The following is a 20,430-nucleotide window of genomic DNA, read 5'->3' as shown; positions in this document are numbered from 1 at the left end:
TTTCCTTCTTCTTCAGTACTTGGGTCTATTTTTGTTGCTGTGTGCAAGAAAGGACATGTCATGGCTGGTGAGGCTGAACCAAGCCTACAGTGAGAGCTGTTAATTTATTTTTTTTTTTAAGTACAATTACTAGACTTAGCCCTTTGTGCCAGCCTTGCTGTTAATGATTGGTAAAGACCATCTCCTTGGTTTATACTTTGACAGAGATGGCAAGCAATGGGAGACTTCAGACTGCCATCTATAAAACTCAGCTATCACAGCATGCTGGAGACAAGCTTTCACCTTCAGTCCTCATCTGGCTATAAAAGGTGGTAAACACAGACATAATATGAAGCCAAGAAAGAATTTGGTGTTATTGGATGTAATTATAAATGCCATCTATTCTGAAAAAGGAAGTGGCTGACCTGATGCCTTCCACCTAATTTAAAAATAGAGGAGCCCTATCTCAAATGCTATGTTCTGGGAGCACATATACACCTCACGTGAACCAAACCCACACACCTTCCCATCACAGCACCTCAGCCAGACACAGACCATGGAACAGACAAGATTTTCACACTGGTTATAAGACAGACTGCCTAGACTCCAAACCTTGCTCATCTCCACATTTAGCCCTTTCTCATAGGGTGTAACAGTTCAAAACTCAAACTGAAGTGAGTTTGGGGGTAACTCCAAATTACAAACCAGAATCTAAGGCAGAATCTGGTTGTGAGACTGAGGTCTGGCCTTCTGCTGCTGAGAGGAAGGCACTGAAAGTAATGTGAGTCTTGTTTCTTTCTGGATTAGGAGTTTTAAGAGCAACTCCAGGTGCTGAAGGGAGCCATTTCAAGAGCCACTGCTGAGTGCCTGAAGGACTTGGCACGTTCACTTCTGAAAGAACCAATATTGTGACCACAGGTGGGCAATAGTGAGACAATCACTTTCTAAAATACATCATTTTAAAAACAAGAATAGAAACATCAGTCTGGCATCGTGACAAAAGTACTCTTTGGGGAATAATTATATGGATTCTTCCTATCCTACAGTTTCATTTTAGAGTGGGCCAAATCCCCAGCTGGTTTAGATCAGCAGCTGATTTACTCCAGCTAAAGACCTGGCCTGGTATTTCATTTCTATTATTACCTTATCTCTTCCAGTCCCCACTGTCCTCATTTATCATCTGTGTTAGAAATCGCAGGAGCACAGTAAGGGGTGACCACAAACAAAGGAGCAAAAGAGGGAAAACCTAAGATTAGAGCAAGTCACAAGCTCTTCTGTACCCCAATGTGTCCATTTTGCTGCATCAGGGGACTGAAATAGAGCTGAGTCACATGTACAGACATGAAGACAGAGGAGGTGGTGAGAAGACAGAGGCAGAAATCAGACATGAGGATGGGTTTTTGAGTTGTCACAAGGAGAAGACGTAGGAGGCCAACAGGAGAGAAGACAAAGCTGGTGGAGGAGGTTGGGCTGTGCTGTCCGGGGGGCAGCAGCTTGGAGGGCACAGGAGGGCAAAGGCTCAGGGAAGGGAGAGCCAAAACCCTTCAGGCTTCACTGTTCAACATCAGGAGCTGATGGGAGGTGTGGGCAGGGTTAGTGTGGAGCTGGGCAGCTCCTATGGTCCTGCTTTCACTTTGGGTTTGACAAGCTGTACCTACAGCTGGGAATCCCAACTAACACCACACAACCCTGAGTGAATGAACAGAACTACCTCAAAGGAAGTTAAAGAATAACTTGCTCCTTCCCTTTACATTACAGCACACGGAGCTGGAACAGACTCCAAACTCAAGAGGAGTTGTTCCAGAGAGAAATGAAGTAATATGCTATTGCACCTCTTCCCACCAGGGCATTTTCTCATGTCCCATTCTCCAAGAAAGAGCAGCCAGAGCTGTGAAGCCTGCCCTGAGCTCTGCCAGTTTCTATCTGTTCTGTAAGCCTCCAAGGTTTTTTAAGTGTATTTTGTGAGAGATTGCTGTTGAACAGAAATAAACGCTTGCTAAGCAGCAACAGGTAACACCCTTCAAGGCAATGCAGACTGATTTCTGAACGCCATATGCCTTGTGCCTCATACCCCTCACACAAACTAGCTCTGAGCAGCACAGCCTGGGTCTCACAGCACATTCTGCTGCTTACAGAAATGAGAGAAATGAGGCAGAATTTCTTCAGGGCAATGCAGGATCTCCCTCTGCACAGCCACTTCAGGCCACCTGGTATTGTTGGGTGAAATAATCTCATTGAGCACTGAGTGCTTTAGGCCCTGGGCCCATGAAGGATGATGAGGATGGTAAGATCCAAACCTCTGGGAATGGCCATCAGCATTGTAGCTGAGAGATGAAGGGAGGGTGTCAGGCATTTAGCCACAGACTTTGCTCAAAGGATGTGCTGCTCTACCTGTAGGCAAGTGGCCTAGAAATGAAAGAGCTGAGTAGTAAGAACCTGTAATAACAACCTTCCCATGAAAACCATGGGGAAGAAAAATTACCCTTCCCAAACAGTGCCTGCCTAGCGTCTGCTGTCTAGAGACAAACATTTTAGGTTTTAGGCATAATTTTTTTTTTTTATGTTTTCACACCGTGACTATTTAATTATTTTTCCCTGATCAGCTAAACACCTATTTGGTTAATGACAAATAGCTAAGAGCTTCACTATAATAATCCATATATGAAAGTTGAGGTTACATCTTTGACTTAGTCAGAGAAATGCATTTTCCTCTCCTGCTTCCCATCACTGCTACCACCAATAAAGATGCCTGGAGCACCAGCCATGCTGTTAAGTAACAGGGTTGAATTTCCACCCTTTTTTTCTAATGGAAGACTAGCAGGCACATACCTCTGCTCTTTACTGACTATTCAGGTGTCCCATACAACATACAAATACTTCATTTGAATAGCATATGCACCCAGTTTATTATTATAAACTGCAGTTTCATACTTACCTAAATCTCATTTTTTACTTGTGTATCATCTTTCACACTTGCCTTTAAAAAAACAGAAACCTAATGTGCCATGTTTTATTTGGAGTGATGAAGGAACAGCACAGGTGCAATGGAGACTGGATCTACCAGCTGAAATTCAAGTTTGTGCATTGTGATTGATTTGTTGTCACTGACAGGATCTAACAAAGAAAACACTGGCTCCTGTTCCAGAGTTGCAGCTACTGAAGATCTGTGCAATAACACAAAATTAGTATCTGTTCATTTCTTTGGGCAAAACTTGCTGTTTCCCCAAGGCCGTATTTCAAACCATGTCCTACACATTTCCCAAGCAATGGAATACTGCCATTCAATTCTGACAGGCATATTCCTTGGTGTGCCCCATACAAAATCTGTTCCTACATGTTGAAGATCAAATTCCATCACCTAATATACAATTTTAGCCCTTCTGATTACACCAACACCCAACACCCCCAGGAGACAGAGCTCTCCTGCAGCCATAAGGCTCTCAAGAATGAACTACCTGTTCCAGACAAAGCTGGGGGAATGGTGCATCTTCCCTCCTCACTTTTTATATCACCTCTAATCACAACAAAACTCCCAGGCACATGTCAGCAGCACTATGAAGATAGAGAAGATCATGTTCCAGAGTCAGCTGCACACAGCACTGGTGACAACAGCAAAATGGAAGGGCACCTGAGAAGCAATGTTTGACACCAAGGGCTTAGTATCAGATAATTACAGAGGGAGAGTCTGAAGAAATCCAGAAAGTTGTAAGGAGAATGGGGGCTGGGTGTGGGGAGGAATGGGAAAAGAATACTGTCCCAATACAAAGTCCTCCACTGCAGCATCTCCTTTGGCAGGCTCAGGAAGAGCACATTCTGACTTCAGTTCCAGCACTTTTTACAGACAAGAAGTGTAATTAAGGCCCATAGCTCTGAGAGCTGCAGGAGTCAAGTGAGTTACACTGGCTGAGCACTGAGAGGTGAAAGAAATATTTGACCCATTTTCCTTTCACATGTATGCTACATAAGCCCCAAGCACCATGGGATCCAGACTTTGGAATCCTAAATAATTATGGTTGTTTGGTTTGGGGTGGTTTTTTGGTTTTTTTTTTTTTTACCTTTTGTTTTCATTGTTTTCTCTACATCTAAATAGAAATTGATGTTTAACTCCAGGAGCCCTTGTTGACATGTCATGAAGGCTACAGTCTGCTGCTGTTCCCAGAACAAAATATTTCAAGGAGGGAACAAAATAATCAATGAGGTAGCATGACATGAGACAGTCTGGAGGCCCCACACTTGGTTTAGCATTCATGACAACAATAATTAGCCAGGATTAATCATCATAATGTTTTTTAAAATTTAACTTGAAAGTGGAAACCAGTTAGCTCAGGAATTTTGCCACCAGAATTTTGGCTTCAGCACATCCCACAGTGACCAAAACTAAAAGCCTCAGATCTTTTATTAACCTTTAATGGGTTAAATAAAATGAGTTGGTGGGACAGCAGTGATTCACAAAAGATCAGTATCTCTATAAGCCATATATATTTTTTTACAGTGGCATTTTGCACAAAAGTCACCAATTGGCATGGAAGCCAAGTCTTGCCTTCACTCATACAAGTAAACTCACTTCAAAACAGGACCTTGGCAAAAACATCCTCAGCTGTACTAATCCTGATTAGGTGACACAACTTTGAAATTTCTTGTATCTGATAACCAAAGAATCAAACTCATTCAAGTACCTGAAAAGAAAGCCAGATCTGATTACTCCAGTCATAGGTCTTGACCCTGCAGCATGAAAGCCCACGAGAGCTTTGCTTGTCTTCAGTGAATGGAGGATCAAGCAGTTAATAAATAAAACTAGGTCCATTTGGCAACAATCCATTTTACTGAAAAGCACATTGCTCAAAAGCTTCATGTCACACATGAAAGTAAAGATCAGGATGTAAAAGTATATCTCAGAGTGAAAAATGCATAAAGCTTCATTCTCATCCCAACGTGGCTGAATAAACCAAATCGATGCCAGTTTTTAGGATGGAGAGAAATTCCTAGAAAATGTGTCATGCTTCTCTCTGGTCTTGGTCACTTGGGCACCAGGACACATCCCCTTCTCCTTTCCACTAGGATAAGTCAGGCGTAGCATAAACGAAGCAAAGGTTATGTACAACTGATTTAGGCAAGATCACAATCAGCCCCACAAAAGATTTGCTTAACTGATGGTAAAAGGTCAAATTCTTGAAGTGACTGATGGATGGGCAGCACCTTTTACTGCTAGAGGAAATTACCAGTTTAGACAAGTATGAACCATATTCCAAGTACAACATATACATTTTGATCATTAATATACCCAAGGTCTCGGTATCAAATGGAACTAAAATGCTAAACATTTCCCATTTGGCTTCACAGCTTCATGGAGGTTAGATGAAGACATTACCTGATTTTGTTACAGAAGCACACATGTTGTCCCAGCAGCCCATTCCATACATATTATTCCCCTGTTAGCACAGCCTGCTGAAGCCCAGCCCTGATGGATACAGGATATGGGAGTGCTGGGCTGTTCAACAGCTGGAAATGGCTTTTCCAGTTATGCTTCTTGAGCTCACCTATCAATCACAGTGTACAAACGGGCCAAACCAGAAGCAATTTTTAATACCATCACCTAAGAACAAATAATTATGAAAAAAAGTCAGACCATTCCACCAGTTCTTACATCAGAGACTGCAGACTAGAAAGCCAACAAATGCAGGATTAAAAAAACAGCAAAAATGAGAATGCCTTTTACCTTTAGCAGACGGACCACAAATTATGGTGTTGAAGAGTCCCTTGCCCAGTGATCTGAATAAGGAAGAACCCAAATAAGGTCTGAGAATCTCAAGTCCCTAAATAGTCAACTTTAGTCACTGAGACAATGCTTCAAATTTTACTCTATATTCAATAGTTAGCCTGGTTTCACTCAGTAAAACCAAAACTTGACAAAGGTTCTGCTTTTTCCTACCCCATACCTATTATTTGACTATATAAAATGATGTTTTAAAAATAATCAAATAACTGATTGTTCATGTAATAGATCAGTTCATTAGAGATCACTTCATTCTCCCAAAGTACCCCTCACACGTTCACAAAAGCAAACAGCGAAGTTTGTTCCTGCGAATCTTCACAGGTGAAGCAGCAGCTACCTGGGTTGCCAGTAAGGTCCAGGTGTAGACAATATGAGCTGACAAAACCAGGATTCTTGGGAGCACAATCCCACTTCCCCATGCACAATATTTCCATGACAAAGTGCACTCAAGCATCTGGAATTGAACACTTTGCTCTGGAGGGGCTTTTTACTAATGCCTGAGACATTTATGCTCCCAGGCAGCTACCACTAAAGCTGCTCTTGTGAGTCCTAGAGGATTTGTATGCCACTGAAATGCAGAGGTGGTCAGCACCAGAGAGCCTTTTCAGAGACTTTTGTGACAAAACCAAGGTTGGCCAGCTGCACATTACAAGCAACACGTAATTAGCATCTCCAGCCAATGATTTGGAAGATTGTTTCTTTTGTATAGATCAGGGAGTACCTGGGTCAGAGGATACTGTAATGGGCTGAATGGCAGCACACAGCTCACTGGTGTCTGCTGGACCAGATCAACACTGCACAACTGCCTCAGTCACCCCTGGCCTCAGCCACCAGAGGCTGTTTTCTGAAATGGGAGCATCCAATTCCTTCACTTGTTGACATCATGAAATTAGGGGTGAGGTTTGGAGCTAAGCAGCAGCACCTGCTTTCAAGTGGGCCATGGGTTTCTGCATCACCCAGTTCAAAACTGGGTCAGACATGTCAATACAGACAACTAGATGATTTTTTTGTCAGGAGGCTAAAGAACTTCACCAGCCAAGGCCCTGGGAGATACAAAAGATATTCCAAAAGAGATTTTAATTTTTATTTCATTTTAACGGGTGCTACCTCCACTCTACAGGGAGTTATAGCCCCAGCTATTGGGTCAAATTTCTGAGAATGAAACTTTTCTGCTTCCTACTGTTCCAACCTTTGGTTTATTTCTGTTTCCCAGGTAGTTATCTTTGTGCAGCCCTTGCTTGCTACCCTGAGGTAGCTTCTTAAGCAAAAGTTCAAGCTGACACAGCCTCAGTGCTCCTCCCCAGAGCAGCTCCATTTCCCAAGCTGTGTTATGGTAAGAAATGAGGACAGTGTTTCCTGCTACTGCTATGGGTCTCACCAATGTTCTGCTCTTTGCCCTGTACTCTGTGTTGTCTAGAAGAGCATTTGACTTCTGTTTTCTTCCCTCCCTTGGTACATCACACCAGGCAGCTGGGATGGCAAACATCTGTCTTACTCTGAACAGTCTCTGGGAATTTTCTCTCACCCCTGGAGCTCTATCCTGAACTGTATTTTCACTATTTTGTGTTCCAGAGCAGCACAGTTAAATGAGCTCATGTTGGACTGGACATCAAAGGTGCAGAGGAATGGCCACACAAGACCAAAGGTGGCTGTGAGTCTGCAGCCCAGGTACAGCAGTGGCACCCATGGCACCTGAAAGGAGCCCAGGGCAAGGTAACTGCTGATACAGAGCTACAGAGCCTTCTCAACCCTCTGCCTGGCCTGGAAGCAGTGACCTCATATTTCTTCTTAATTCCCCACAGGCTTTTCCTCCTTGACCATGGATGCAGATGTTGCCCTTGATTGTAGAGGAGAGCACACAGCAGGACCATCACAGTGGGAACACAAACCTCTTGTGGGATCACAAAGCAGCTGGTGTAAGGGCACTCCCTTCCCTCAGCACAAAACAAGTGACCTCTCTTTTATTCATCACAATCTCACTTTGTTCCTTGGCACCAAATCTGCATTTTATTAAAGCAGGAGATGAAACATCTAGACCTTCTCTACCTGAGAACTACTGCACAGAAGAAGGAAAGCTGTGGATTTTTACTTTAATTCTTATTTTAAACAACAGTCTTGCAGGTATAAATACATCTGTGCTAAGGCTGAAACTCACTTCCATTACATTAAACATAGTCAAGATCAACTACTACTACTAGTAGGCACTTCAAGCCTGAGCAAGTGATCTCTCATTTAAATGAATCTCTGGGTCACTTTAATCAGTTAAGTGGCTTGGTACAAGAATGCCTGCTGTTCCTTTTGGTCTCAGGAGCTTCCCTACCTGCACTCATCAGTACCAAAATAATCCCTCCACTCCACCCAGCTCCTAGGCCCTAATTCATCAAACTCTCTGAAGCAGAACATCAGCTTCCAGTGGGTGAGAAGCCCCTTCAAAACTGAAGGGCAAGTCATGGTCTTAAACCTCTGCTGCTGGCTTTGTATCCTTGGTCACTGATAGGCAATTTGAATGAGGCAGGTGAAATTTATTCAAGGCACTGAATAATACTCAGTAAATGACTGCTGATGTTTTAAACTGGCACTTCTCCAATAGAAAAAAAATAAAAAGAAAATGAAAAATAAAAAAAAAAATGTATTTGAAGCCCCACAGGCTTATTTTTATTCACTAGGTGCTGCTTTATCATACCACATGGGATTAACTGGAAGAGGGTGTAAGGAGTAATCCCAGCTTCTGTTATGAAACTGTCTCAGTGGAAGGCACTTCCCTCCCCACACACACTTCTGTGTACACACAACTCCCATGGTGTGTTTGGGGCTTCCTCATCTCTGTTCACCAACAGGATGTTCATGCAACTCTTTCTAATTTATGGTTTTTTATCTGTATGTCCCTCAAACTTGTAAAGGTTTTTGCTCCATTGGGAAAAGAACAAAAAGGATCTCCAGAGAGCAAGCCTCCAGGTAAGGGCAGGTAAATAGAAGAAACCTGAACACACCAGGAATAGCAAGGAATGGCAGGGAGCAGCAAGAGGATGCATCCCGCTCTCCTTCTGTGGAGAGTTTCATGAAGGTTTTTATTTTGTCCCCCATCTTTACCTCTGAAACAGCAAAGAAGTAATTAATCCTAAGACATAACACTACTGAAAATATAATTGAGAGATGCTTGGAAAGATGTGAATTACAGTATTACATATCCATTAGAAAGCTTCTTTGGGGAATGGAAGGTCATAAGGACCTTTAAGGTACTCTAGTTTTAAAAATAACTAAAATTTCCCTTCCTCAACCGTTAGCTAAGGTTTTCACGACCACGAGTCTCAGTGAGAACTGAGGATTCAAGGTGCACAAAGGTATTCACAGGGGGATGAATCTCTGCAGGAGCATGGCCACTGATATCTGAGACAACAGAAAAGCTTCTAGAAATAGATTTTTTGGAACCGGTCTATTTCCAATGCAAAAAAATGCAAGAAGAAGGAAAAGTACAAGAACACGAAGTGAGATCTCTCTCAAATAATTCTAACAAAGGTCCAATAGATGTTTCTGACTTCCTTCCCTCACCCCATTTACCATCATTAAAACCAAGGCAAAGGCATAACACAATTGTGAAGAGTTCTTCATTCGTTAGCGCTGGTTAGGTCTGAAATTTTTCCTTTTCAGAAGGAAGTGAACTGTGGAAAAGCTTAAAAAGAGGGTTATATTTTAATCATGTTTAAAAAAAGAAAAAGGCAGACGGACCATCTATTCAGTGGGAATCCAACAGAAAAACAATTGTCTTACAAGGGCAATTGAAAATCAAAGTGAATGAGTATTTATAGCAACTGAACTGTTTAAAACAACAAACTGAAACTGCAGCACCAACTACTTCACAAAGTCATATTCTTGAAGAAGGGGAAAAAAAAGATCAAAGATCTGCAGGCAGCCAGCTCTGCATACAAGTGGCATTATCAGCTCTTGGCTGTGTTAAAGACAGTCAGGCATCCTGAAAGAGAAAACATTTAATGAGGTGATGAACAACACTTTCTTGGCCTTAATTATAAGGATAGGACTAAGCAACAATAATTGCAGGATAAATTATTATCAAGAGATATTTCCAAACAACAACAAAAAACCCATGTCATTATCAAACAATTATTTTAAGTCTCATTTACATATAAAAAAGAATAAATGGAATAGTCCTCTTTTTCTTTTCCATTTGTGGGGGTGGTGGAAATTTTCAGGGTGGTGCATGGGAATTAGAGGCACTACACCCAATATTGCTAATGACAGATTAATTCTCTGCAGATCACTCTGGGAATTGTACATGTGGATCCAAGGGCAGAATTCAACCCAAGAAAAGCTCAAATCTCTGTGATGTGCCCCCAAAGAATCACACGAATTTAATAATAGGAACAGAAGACGAACTTCCTCACAAAGCATCATTTGAACTAAATGGCAAAAAAGTTCCATTTAGGACAGAGAGAATTAAGCTGTAAGTGTTGTAAAGTAGATGTGCACATAAGGTGCTCAGACCTTATCAGATGAGCCTTTCAAAAGCTCACATGAAAGAAATGAGATGTATACAGTAGCCTTGAGTCAAACGGGCTTTCAGGAGCCAACAAGTGTATGTCATAGGAATGGAGACAAAATGAGATCATGGCAGTTGCTCTGGGGCATTTATCTCAACACTGCTTTGTGCCTACAGATCCCAAGCAGTGGAAGACCAGGAGGTTTTTGGCATTTGGAGTGGTGCAGAGCCAGGTCGTCTACTTTCCCACATTAGCAAATGGAACAAAGTAAGAGGCAAGTTTTCAAAATGGTTCCTGCTTAGCTAATAAAATAAACAGTCACATTTTCAAAAGGGCTCAGAAGAATGCTGGCTGCCATTGGTTTCTGAACTTGTCTTTTCTTCTTAAACCCAGCTGCTCAAACATGCCATTACCAACTGGTGATTCTGGGTGGCTAAACCAGAGATCTGATGAAAAGATGGATTTTTTTAGAAGACAGGGTAGTTAATCACCCTGAATATATGGTCCCTTAAAATTGTTCTTAGTTAACCCTCCAAAAGCTGATTATACCAAAGAATGGGTTGCTTTGAAAGAAATGTAACCTTGCTCTCATGTATATATACATCAGAAAAACTAAACATAAGCAGTGGTTGTGAATACAGTACCTATAAAGAAACCAAATAAAGTTCCAGTATTTGAATGTCTTTGGCAAGCAACTTACTCACAACCAGTCATGACCAGTTGTGCTTAGAACAGACCAGCATATTATCATATGAATACACACAATAAGAAATCGCATTTCTTTCAAAAAAAACAAACAAAAACCAAAACAAAAAACAAATAAAAAACCCAATGTAACACCAATGCTTTTGCTTTAGCTTCATCCAGGCAACAGGGGCAGTGATAAGTATTACTGTTCAAGAAAAGATTACTTATTCTTCCTCTTTTCAAAACTCTGGTAAATTTGTCAAACTACCTGAAATATACAACATTTTTTCCTAGAAAATGGGAATTCACCAATGTCTTTACTCTTGTGACCATAAGGTTGTGACAACAAGAGCAACACAGCCTTTATTTCGTGCCTGTTTTATCAGATACTAGAGCTACAAAACCTGACTTTCAAACAGGATAAAGACAAAAATATTTTAGACATTTCATCCATTAGCTTACAAAATGCAAAATCCGTTGTATGAACTAGCAAGTAGTCTTCAGCTTGCATTTCAAAGATATTTTGAAGTCCATAGACAACTCCATCAGAATCTACATAAAAATCTGGAAAGAGTAGTGCTCTATAGGCTTACATTTGCTGTATTTAAGTTTAACAGATCTACAAGAAAGGTTCCATTAATTTAAAAATCTTCTCAACCACATGGTCCCACCCCACAGCACACGTAAATGATTATAAAAGGTGCAACAATTAAGGGAGAAGTCCTGAGATTATGTAAACACCTACAGAGATACAAGGCAATGAGACAGGCAGTTTAATCAAAGTTCAGTAATTTCCAAGATCCTGGCCAAATCAGTGGGATATGATTCAGCCTGGAGATACTAACTGCTAAAGACTTGGATAATTTTAGTGACAAGGACAGAATAAAAACGTGTTTCTTTCTACTACTTTGCTTATTGACATGAGGCAGCACACTAACTGCTTCATTTCTGCCCTTATTGTGCTTGTTGTAAATTAAATCCTTGGCTCGCAAAATACAGAGAAAAGCACAGTTCTTATTTCAAAAGCTCCCTCTAGCTTTTCCTAACTGTTTGTTACCAGAATTTTCTTGATTATCTGCTAGAAAAAGCAGCTTAGAGTCAAAGGTGGTCTCATCAGTCTTAGAGAAACACAAGCACATATTGTATAACCAATTTCAAGTAGGTTTTTCATTTGTAAAAGCCACACAGTTAAGACTATGTTAAAAAATCCACCCCCTTCTTTTGATTCAAGATCAAAGAGATTTTTAGAAAAGTGACATAACCCTTAGATGTCCCAGAAAACCACATTTGCCACAATTAACCAGCTTCAGTCTCCAAGCCTCATCCACAGAGAGGAGCTGGAACAGCACACTGGGAGCTGTCTGGGTTTATTGCAGTTGTGGGCACATTTGGAATAAACAAGCACAGGTCAAGCTCCCCAGGGCTTTGTTCCAGGCTACAACAACCAGGGGCAGATGGTCAAAAAGAGCCTGAAACAACCAGTCTGGGATTGCATCATCAGGGCTTCAAGGCAGTCTAAATCAGCACAGCTCCACTGAGTTCACTGCAGTCCCATGGATTCCCACCAGCAGGAATCAGATCCATCAGTTCCAAAGAGGGTGGAGGCCACTGACACTGCACTGGGAAAACTCAGGTGCATGTGACACTGATGTTTCTTTTCATCCAGGGACAAACTAAAGAGTCTGGTGACTGCCCTAAGGGCTTAGACAGCAAAGCAGAAACAAATAGGAGAAAATGACTGAGATCCTATAGAAAGAAACTAAGGAGAGAGGAAATTAGAAGCTAGGATCTGCAGGCAAGCTGTCTCAGCATACTTTCAGCCCTCAGAAAGTCTGCATATGATGTCTTCTCATAAAATTTGGTCTTAGGTACCTGGTTTCAAAGATGCCTAAGGTCAACTCACTCTTTATTACAGGAGATGCCACCACGTATTCCAGAAAGGTAAAATGAGAAACCCACCGAATACAGATGAAGATGATAAGGATAAGTCATCTTCCATGAACATGGATAAGTCCTGTGAGGGAAATATGATGCTTTAAAATTACTTTCACTTGGGGAAAAAAAAAAATCTCAACAGTTTGCAGTGGCTTATCCATCACAGCTGTGTTTGAGGATGGCCTTAGCTGGAATGGCAGAATGCCAGCAGAACACAGGCAGAGGCTGCAAGGGTGGGAGAAGTGCTAAATACAGATGCACATCCAACATTGCTCACAGCTTCTGGGGCAAACCAGCACAACCAGGAGTGACATTCACTGCCCTCGAGTGCCCAGGCTGAAGCTCAGCACACAGGGAGAGCACACACATGAGGATGGATCCTGGAGCTCCTTACATTGCCAGTGCAAACTTGGCAGAAGCCCCTCTCCTCCTAATTATCCCCTTTTATCTTCAGCAGTGGAGCACCTGAGTTTAAAGCATGAATGTCAAAGTCCAGTTGCATTTTGATGGGCATGTGAATAGGAAAGGTTATGGAATACACATATTCTTCCCTAGTACCTCTCTGTTCCTGCAGCACAGACATTCCTTGCTAGAGATACCAGATCAAATAAAAACTCATGAATTCCAGCAGGTAATAATGCCCACTCAACCACCACCCGGGGAGCAGGCTAGAAACACAGATACCTTTAGAAGTAAATGGAAATGAGAGGAAATTTCAGTCACTTTGCATATCATCAGAGAAACTATGGCCCACATCTTGTGAAATGCTGATATAGATGAGTAGCAAATAATGCACAATCTTGTAAATTCTTTTCATATATTTTAACCTCATCCTATCTGCACACGTATTTTCAGAGATCTAAGGTTTCCCAGCAATAAAGTACTCTGTGTGCTATAGGAAGGGATAAAAAGACACATTATAAGTTTAAAAACTGAGAATTTCACGGGAGAATTAGAATTGTCACTAAGGGCACACCAGAAAGAATTACTGATTTTTCAGACTCCTCTAACATCAAAGGATTAAATAAGAAAACCAAAGTCTTTTATAAACTAAAGCAAACGTACAATGTCAAAGCTATTTGGTAACAAATTGGAGCCATCATTTTCACTTTGAAGGCTTGCACAAGAAGCTATTCTGAACTGGAAGTGCCACAAAAATTGAAGGGAGAAAATGAATGGGACAAGGGAAATATGGACTTACGGTTCTGAAACAGTGTAAAGTGCTATGGAGAAGCAATATTTATATGAGACACCAGACTGCTAAAGACTTTACTGTTGCCCATTGCTGACTGTGATATATGGGCTGTGACTGTCATACATACGGAAGGACAAACCTGAATTGGATTGTCCTCTGCAGAATGAAACTGTTTGTCCCTTATAGGAAATCATAGCCCCTTCTCATTATCACTGGAGTCAACTCAAACTCCTCTCTGCTCAGTGTGTCTGTGTATTACTGTGGCTGGTTATGGGTGCAGGACAGGGTCCATCACTGAATCAAGTTGGTAATAAATCAAAAATTATGAAAACACCAAGTCCAGATTCTACAATATGCAGAGAACTGCAACCACACTGAGCTGTGGGCCAACAAGCAAAGCAGATGAGATAAACTCAGTTTATCTTGATTTTGTAAACTGTTCTAATTAGAGACTTGTATGAAGACCTCCTGCCAGCCCAAATTCAGTGGGCTGACATGGAAAGAAAGCTCTGAGGTGCCTGGCAGGAAGGATTCAGACCTTGAGCTTCTGCAAGATAACCTGTGCTAGCAGCCTCCATCCATACCTCTCAGTCTTCATTGTATTCATACAATGGCTTTGCCCCAGTGTGTTACACTTATTATTGCAATTACAATAGTCACAAAGACAGCAAAAGCTCTGATAGAAGTGAGGAGATGGAAGAGGACACTCCTGTGAGTTCAACAGGACTGACAAACATCAGCCATTGTAAGTGCTGCAGAATACACCATGAATCCATGAATCCATGCCAACTGATACCAAAACTCACTTCAAACCTATCTGTACACAGACACAAATACCCACCAAACTCTTTCTGAGGCAGAGAAAACAGTGGGTCCATTTAATTGATTACTTTCTCTAGAAGTTTCCCTGCATTGGCCTTCTAATGTATTTCTCTGCAAACACATTTGTTGCATGTATATATTTCCATTTTCCTTGAGATTTCAAAAGAGCTGGCATTGTTAACTTAGAACATTGCTAGTTAATTGTTGGTGAGAAAGACAAATTATGAGCAGGGGAACTGTTCTGTGAGGATTTAGTGTATTTGAATAATTTAGACCCCTGCTGTTAATGTGACAGGATTGTTTTTCTCTTGCAGTAGCCTGCTGCTACAAGAATTAAAACTGTCGTGGCAGGCTACATCTCGGGCTAGGCCTTAGTAATGAGGTTTATCAGTCAATAAATGATTTTATGCAGCAAATTAAACTGTAAATTTGGTTTAGGTGGTAAATATTTAGAGAATAAAGATACCCAGCTAATGAGGAGGACTGGGTGGAGAAAAAAAACTAATTTAAATGTCAATCCTTTAAATCTTTGGTAGACCAAAGCTCTGCAGAAAGTTTACAGCTCCTGCCTTTGTTTTTCCTTACCTTTTTATTTTTTTTGCCTTTGTGAAAAACAACAAGGGAACACTATCTCAACTGTATTTACAGATGCTAGAGAAGGAAGGAAAGGCTTTGGGGGGTATTGTGTGTGACAGTTCCATACAGTCCCTTGGCTCTCAGACCAAAGCACCAAACAGCCTCACACTGAAAGCTCCTGTTCAGAGAAGCACCCTGTGTGTTGGGCTCACAGCAAATCTGGTGAGAGGTGAGCTCCTGAGGGCACAAGGGACACTTCCAACTTGCTCCTGGCTGTAGTCTCTACCTCTTAAAGACACCTTACATGAAAAGATCTGTTTGGTCCTCAACCTGTGGTAAGAGTGAGCAGCAGCAATCAGCTGAGACAACTGGTTTGAAACTTTCTCCTTTCAAAGAAGAGACAACTTCTGGTGAGATCACCTTTCAGCTCTGGAGTTTACTTCTCCCTTAGGGCTCACCCAAATCCCACACTGCTCTGTCCCTCACCCTTGAGGGCAAGAATGAGATTCTGAGAACATCAATTGATCAACAGGAGGAATATGGTCATAAAATGCACATCTGGATTAACATGGATGGAAGCACCCTGAACAAATAAATTGCATTTGTTCCAAGGGCAGGTGATCAGCAATACTGCTTTGAAAGCAGCCAGGGAAAGAGTCTACCAAAAAGCTAGTTTCCAAGATGAGTCCTTGACTTCCAGCTACATTTCAAGGACTATTCTTTCTCCAGGGAAAGTCTAGAAAACTTAAGTGATCTTGGCAAGGGTGTTTATTAATGAGATGAATATTTTGCACGTCAATTTTTTACCGTGGCCAGAAAGTCAGCTTTCAGAGGAAAAAATCATGTGAAAAACTGCCAGTCGGGTCCATAAAGAATTGCTAAAGTAAGGAGTGTTAACCTTGCTGTCCTTTATCAGTTTCTAACAGTAGTAGCAATTCTTTGTGATTCCTGCTGGATCTGTTATTCCATACTTTCTGACAACGAAAATATATGCAGCCCCTGATAGAATCCATGAAACAATGGCTTTATTTATGCTTTCCAGGTGACACTGCCAGATGTTAAAATCTCATGCAAACAAAGCCAGAAGTGCCTGTACACTACACAGGGCTTACACAGAACTTACTCCAAGATGAGGAAAGCATCCCCTTTCATGACAATCACAAGACAACTAAGAACTGATGCCAGAAATGCCACTTGGAGTCAGTTCCAGGCTCAGACACAGTGCAGTTCACAGTGACAACATCCAGAGAACCCCCCAACTATTGCAGAGACCCCAGGTGTGACCTTGCACTGAGGGAGCTCCTTGCTGGTGCTCAGGTCAAGGTCAGCCTTGACATTTTAGCCCCCCAGATGTAAAGGCACTGAGCAAAGGTTCTCCAGCAAAGCAGTCAACTGCCCAATGCTTTAAAGTAAAATTTAAAAAGGACACAGTTACATATTGAAAGGAAATTGAACCACAAAATAGCCTAGTAAAAGTCAGTTGGACCCATACATAGTAGACTCCAAACAATATGCTATTAAAGGCAATAAATCCAAACAGCACCCTGGAGATTTGTTTGGAGTTCAGATTATAAATTGTGGATATAGTATGGAAGGCTGTTTTAAACATGAAATCTATTCAATTGCAAGCTGCTGATGTTAACCATTTCTTGAAAGACCCAATATACAAATGCAGTTTATTTGCATGGCAGAGAATGGAATTTCATGTCTCACCTTCTCCATGCCTTCCTTTGATTAGATTGCCTCAGTTTAATTACTAAATTCTGTTAAAGAACGTTCAGCACAGATGTAATTTCATGCAGGTGTTACCTGGTGTAATGAAACCAGATGTTTCCATCCAAATAGGCCTCCCTCATTTGAGATCCATGTGATGCAGCAGCCTGATGTGTACATCCATCAGTTCAAACTGAAAAAAAAAAAAAAAGTGGTTGGGGGTGTTAAGCAATAAAAGAATTTTGAGCGTAGAATTTGTAGTGCCACTTGTTTTTTTTACTATTATACAGAAAAGTTTTTCATTGGTATGGAACTTCACTTTAAAATATTTTCCCCTGTTGTTCTTGTTTTGATTAATTCAGCAGTCTGGCCACTTTGGTATTTAGAAGCCTGATGTACAGAGTCACAGACCTATATTTGGAAAAGGCAAGGCTATTTTTCATTGACCACAACCTTCTTATTTGTATTTTACCTCACTTCATATAATCAGTGAAAATTTTCAAACAGTTTCTACAATGGACTTGAAAGCTGCTGGCTGGTTAGAGAATGAAACAAAACATATTGAGGTCAATCAGTAGCAATTTTAAAAAAACCCACAAAACTTAAAACTCTTTTGTTTTTAAATAGCTGGGATAGCTTTTGGATATCCATGGGTTTCTGCAGGAGCCTATTAGGAAGTTATTCTCTATGCAGCCTTAGAGCTGAAAATATGGCACCAAACAGGGAGAGATCTGAGTAGTAACAAGGATATGGATGAGAATTACATAATCAGATCTGTCACTTAGTACCTCACAGATTATGGTAAAAATTAACAAATTCTATTTAGCTGGTCGCTGTGTTACATATGAAAGCTGTAAATACTTCCCAGATGAGAAAATTCATAGAAATCTACTTTTTGCATTCGCTTCCTTACAAGTTCTGAGCAACACAGCCTCCTCATTTGCCCTCACACATTACCATCATTAGTGCTGTTTATTTTCTTTATTGTAAAACTACAACTGGACAAATGACAGACCTAAGGCTTAAAGTGACAGAAAGAAGTGCCACTGAGCAGCAACACAGAGAGAAGCACTAAGCCTGCATCACCCTTAAGCTGACTGCAATTTTAGATTAGTTTGTGGAACACTCAAATTTTGAATTTTTTTTTCTGACTAACCCAGCTGATCAAATACACCATGGTCAAAGAAGTTGTCAGTTGGCACCATCCAACTTTGGGGGAAACTCCCCATGGTGCTGATGGTAAAACCAAGGGAATTTGCACAGAAAGCCTTTGCCAGCTCCAAAGTGCCACGAAGGGGCAAAGGTTCCCATTTCAACCTACAAGAAGCAAACCCAGCTGCAGCTGGCAGGGGAAATGGCTCCAACTGGCAGTTCCAACACCAGCTTGAGTCAGAACCTCCTCACATTTCTGCCCATTGTTCTGTCAAGTCCTGATGCTGCACAGATGACACCAACCCAACCTCAGGACTCAAGCTCATGGGACTACAGAGCTCCAAACAATGGGGACCACAGGGCCTCTGGGCATTCACAGAAAGTTCACAAATAACAGCTAACAAGCAGTGGCACAAAAGCCTTGCCAGCCAGACAGCTCCAAGCAACCAAGACACTCATTCTTTGAGTTAGTTCTTTTAATATTAAAAACAAACAAATAGAGAAGACAAAAATATGAATAAATTACACTACCTCCTCCTCTTCCATCTGTATTCTCACACTAAGCTTGGAGCCTTTTGGAAAGCACCTGAACCAGAGCTTGCAAGTTGGGGGCTTGAACTGTAGCATAAAACAGCAAAACCAGTGCTTGCACAAGGATGCACAAGTGTGTGGGCACATGCAGCGACACTTTATGTTAACAGCCTCCAAATCTCCATCTTTGCAATCGCCTTCTGGAATGAATTAATTCTTATTTTGTGTTGTTTTCAGGTTTATTTAGGGGGGGATGAGGAAAGGGAAGACACAGGCTAGTCAACTAAACTACTGTCTGCCCTCATTATTTCAATTCAGGGACTGACAGTACAAGACTTAATATTACAATAAAGCAAAACTGGTGTCAGCAAAAAAAAAAGTTTCGATGACACACTGATATGGAACACTATGATACACTGGTAAAAACTATGTGAAAACCAGAAACACATAAGACTGCAATTTAATCTTTTTATTTGAAATATAAATATTGTTACTATCAAGCTTGACAGTATAGAAAATGTGTGCCCTGCAGCCTTCTGACAAAACAAAATTTATATTTAAAACTTCCCGAAATAATGCCTTTCATATGTGGAGTTTTGTCACATTGCAGTGGCTCTGAGCCTACCTTATGGTCCTGCACCTTTAATTATTTTATGCCTAGAAGACACATTTTAAATAGAAGAGGCGGGTTACAAGAGTTTTGACAGCTGTAGATGATTAAAATACTGACAACATGCACTATATAAAATTCCCTGAGGTTTTAGCTGGGTACTCACACGAAAGTCAGCGATTAGCTTCCCTCCCCCCCTGCCAAATCCCACCAGCATGAAATGTTCATACCACTGGCCTGTTACCCACCCCCTCTAGGCAAGGCAAACCTTTTTTTTTTTATTATTATTATTTTTTATTTTTTTTTTAATATCTACAAGGCTACATACTTGAAAATTGGTCAACAAATTTGATTTAGTAATCTGTTCCCATTTAACAAATATGCACCCTGGGTCACAACCAGCTGCTCTGTATCATTGCATGAATGGAGGGAAAGGAAACCATTTAAAACATATGAATGGTTTTAGGTTTTGTTTTCATCACCCCACCCCAGACACCCCCCTTTACAAGAGTGTTAAAGCTTGTGCTAACTTTGTGGCCTCCTGAGCTACATGTTTGGGTTGTGTAGAATATTATATTATTTTATTATTTATGAGGTAAAAAGAGTGCTCCTCAGTTCAGAAAAACACTGAAGTACATTCTTAACCTTAATTCTGCTAACTGCCTCCTGACTTTGTATGCTTGAGTTAGGGACATATTTATGTACTTTGGTTAAATCAGGGTTCTACCCTTCAAGTTTTTCCAATTAAAGCTGCATAGGAAATACTATTAATTACACTGACTTCGAGTTGTGGCAAGAACTATGTCAGTCTCTCCATCCCCTTATTACACTACTGGCTAAGGTATCAAAGAAACCCTAGAAGAAGGAAATCACCTCTAAAAATTGCAGAGTCAGACTATCTGGATATGGTTCACAAGTTATTGTCTATTTTTATCTTTAATTAATTTTAATTTGTTTAGAC

At 41.0% G+C, this 20,430-nt stretch overlaps 1 long non-coding RNA gene across 1 annotated transcript in view; it reads right to left on the bottom strand.

The window, feature by feature from the left end:
* LOC139801964 (uncharacterized) overlaps positions 1 to 20,430 on the bottom strand; it is a 193,557-nt gene that overhangs the window by 151,330 nt on the left and 21,797 nt on the right. The window contains exon 2 of the long non-coding RNA XR_011728431.1: positions 17,273 to 17,369. This is a non-coding gene — a long non-coding RNA (uncharacterized lncRNA). The remainder of the gene's footprint in view (positions 1 to 17,272; positions 17,370 to 20,430) is intronic.

The sequence above is a fragment of the Heliangelus exortis genome, chromosome 13, assembly GCF_036169615.1.
Source record: "Heliangelus exortis chromosome 13, bHelExo1.hap1, whole genome shotgun sequence".
Lineage (NCBI taxonomy): Eukaryota > Metazoa > Chordata > Aves > Apodiformes > Trochilidae > Heliangelus > Heliangelus exortis.
Note: the sequence above shows the minus strand (reverse complement) of the source record. Positions and strands in the feature narration are given on the sequence as shown.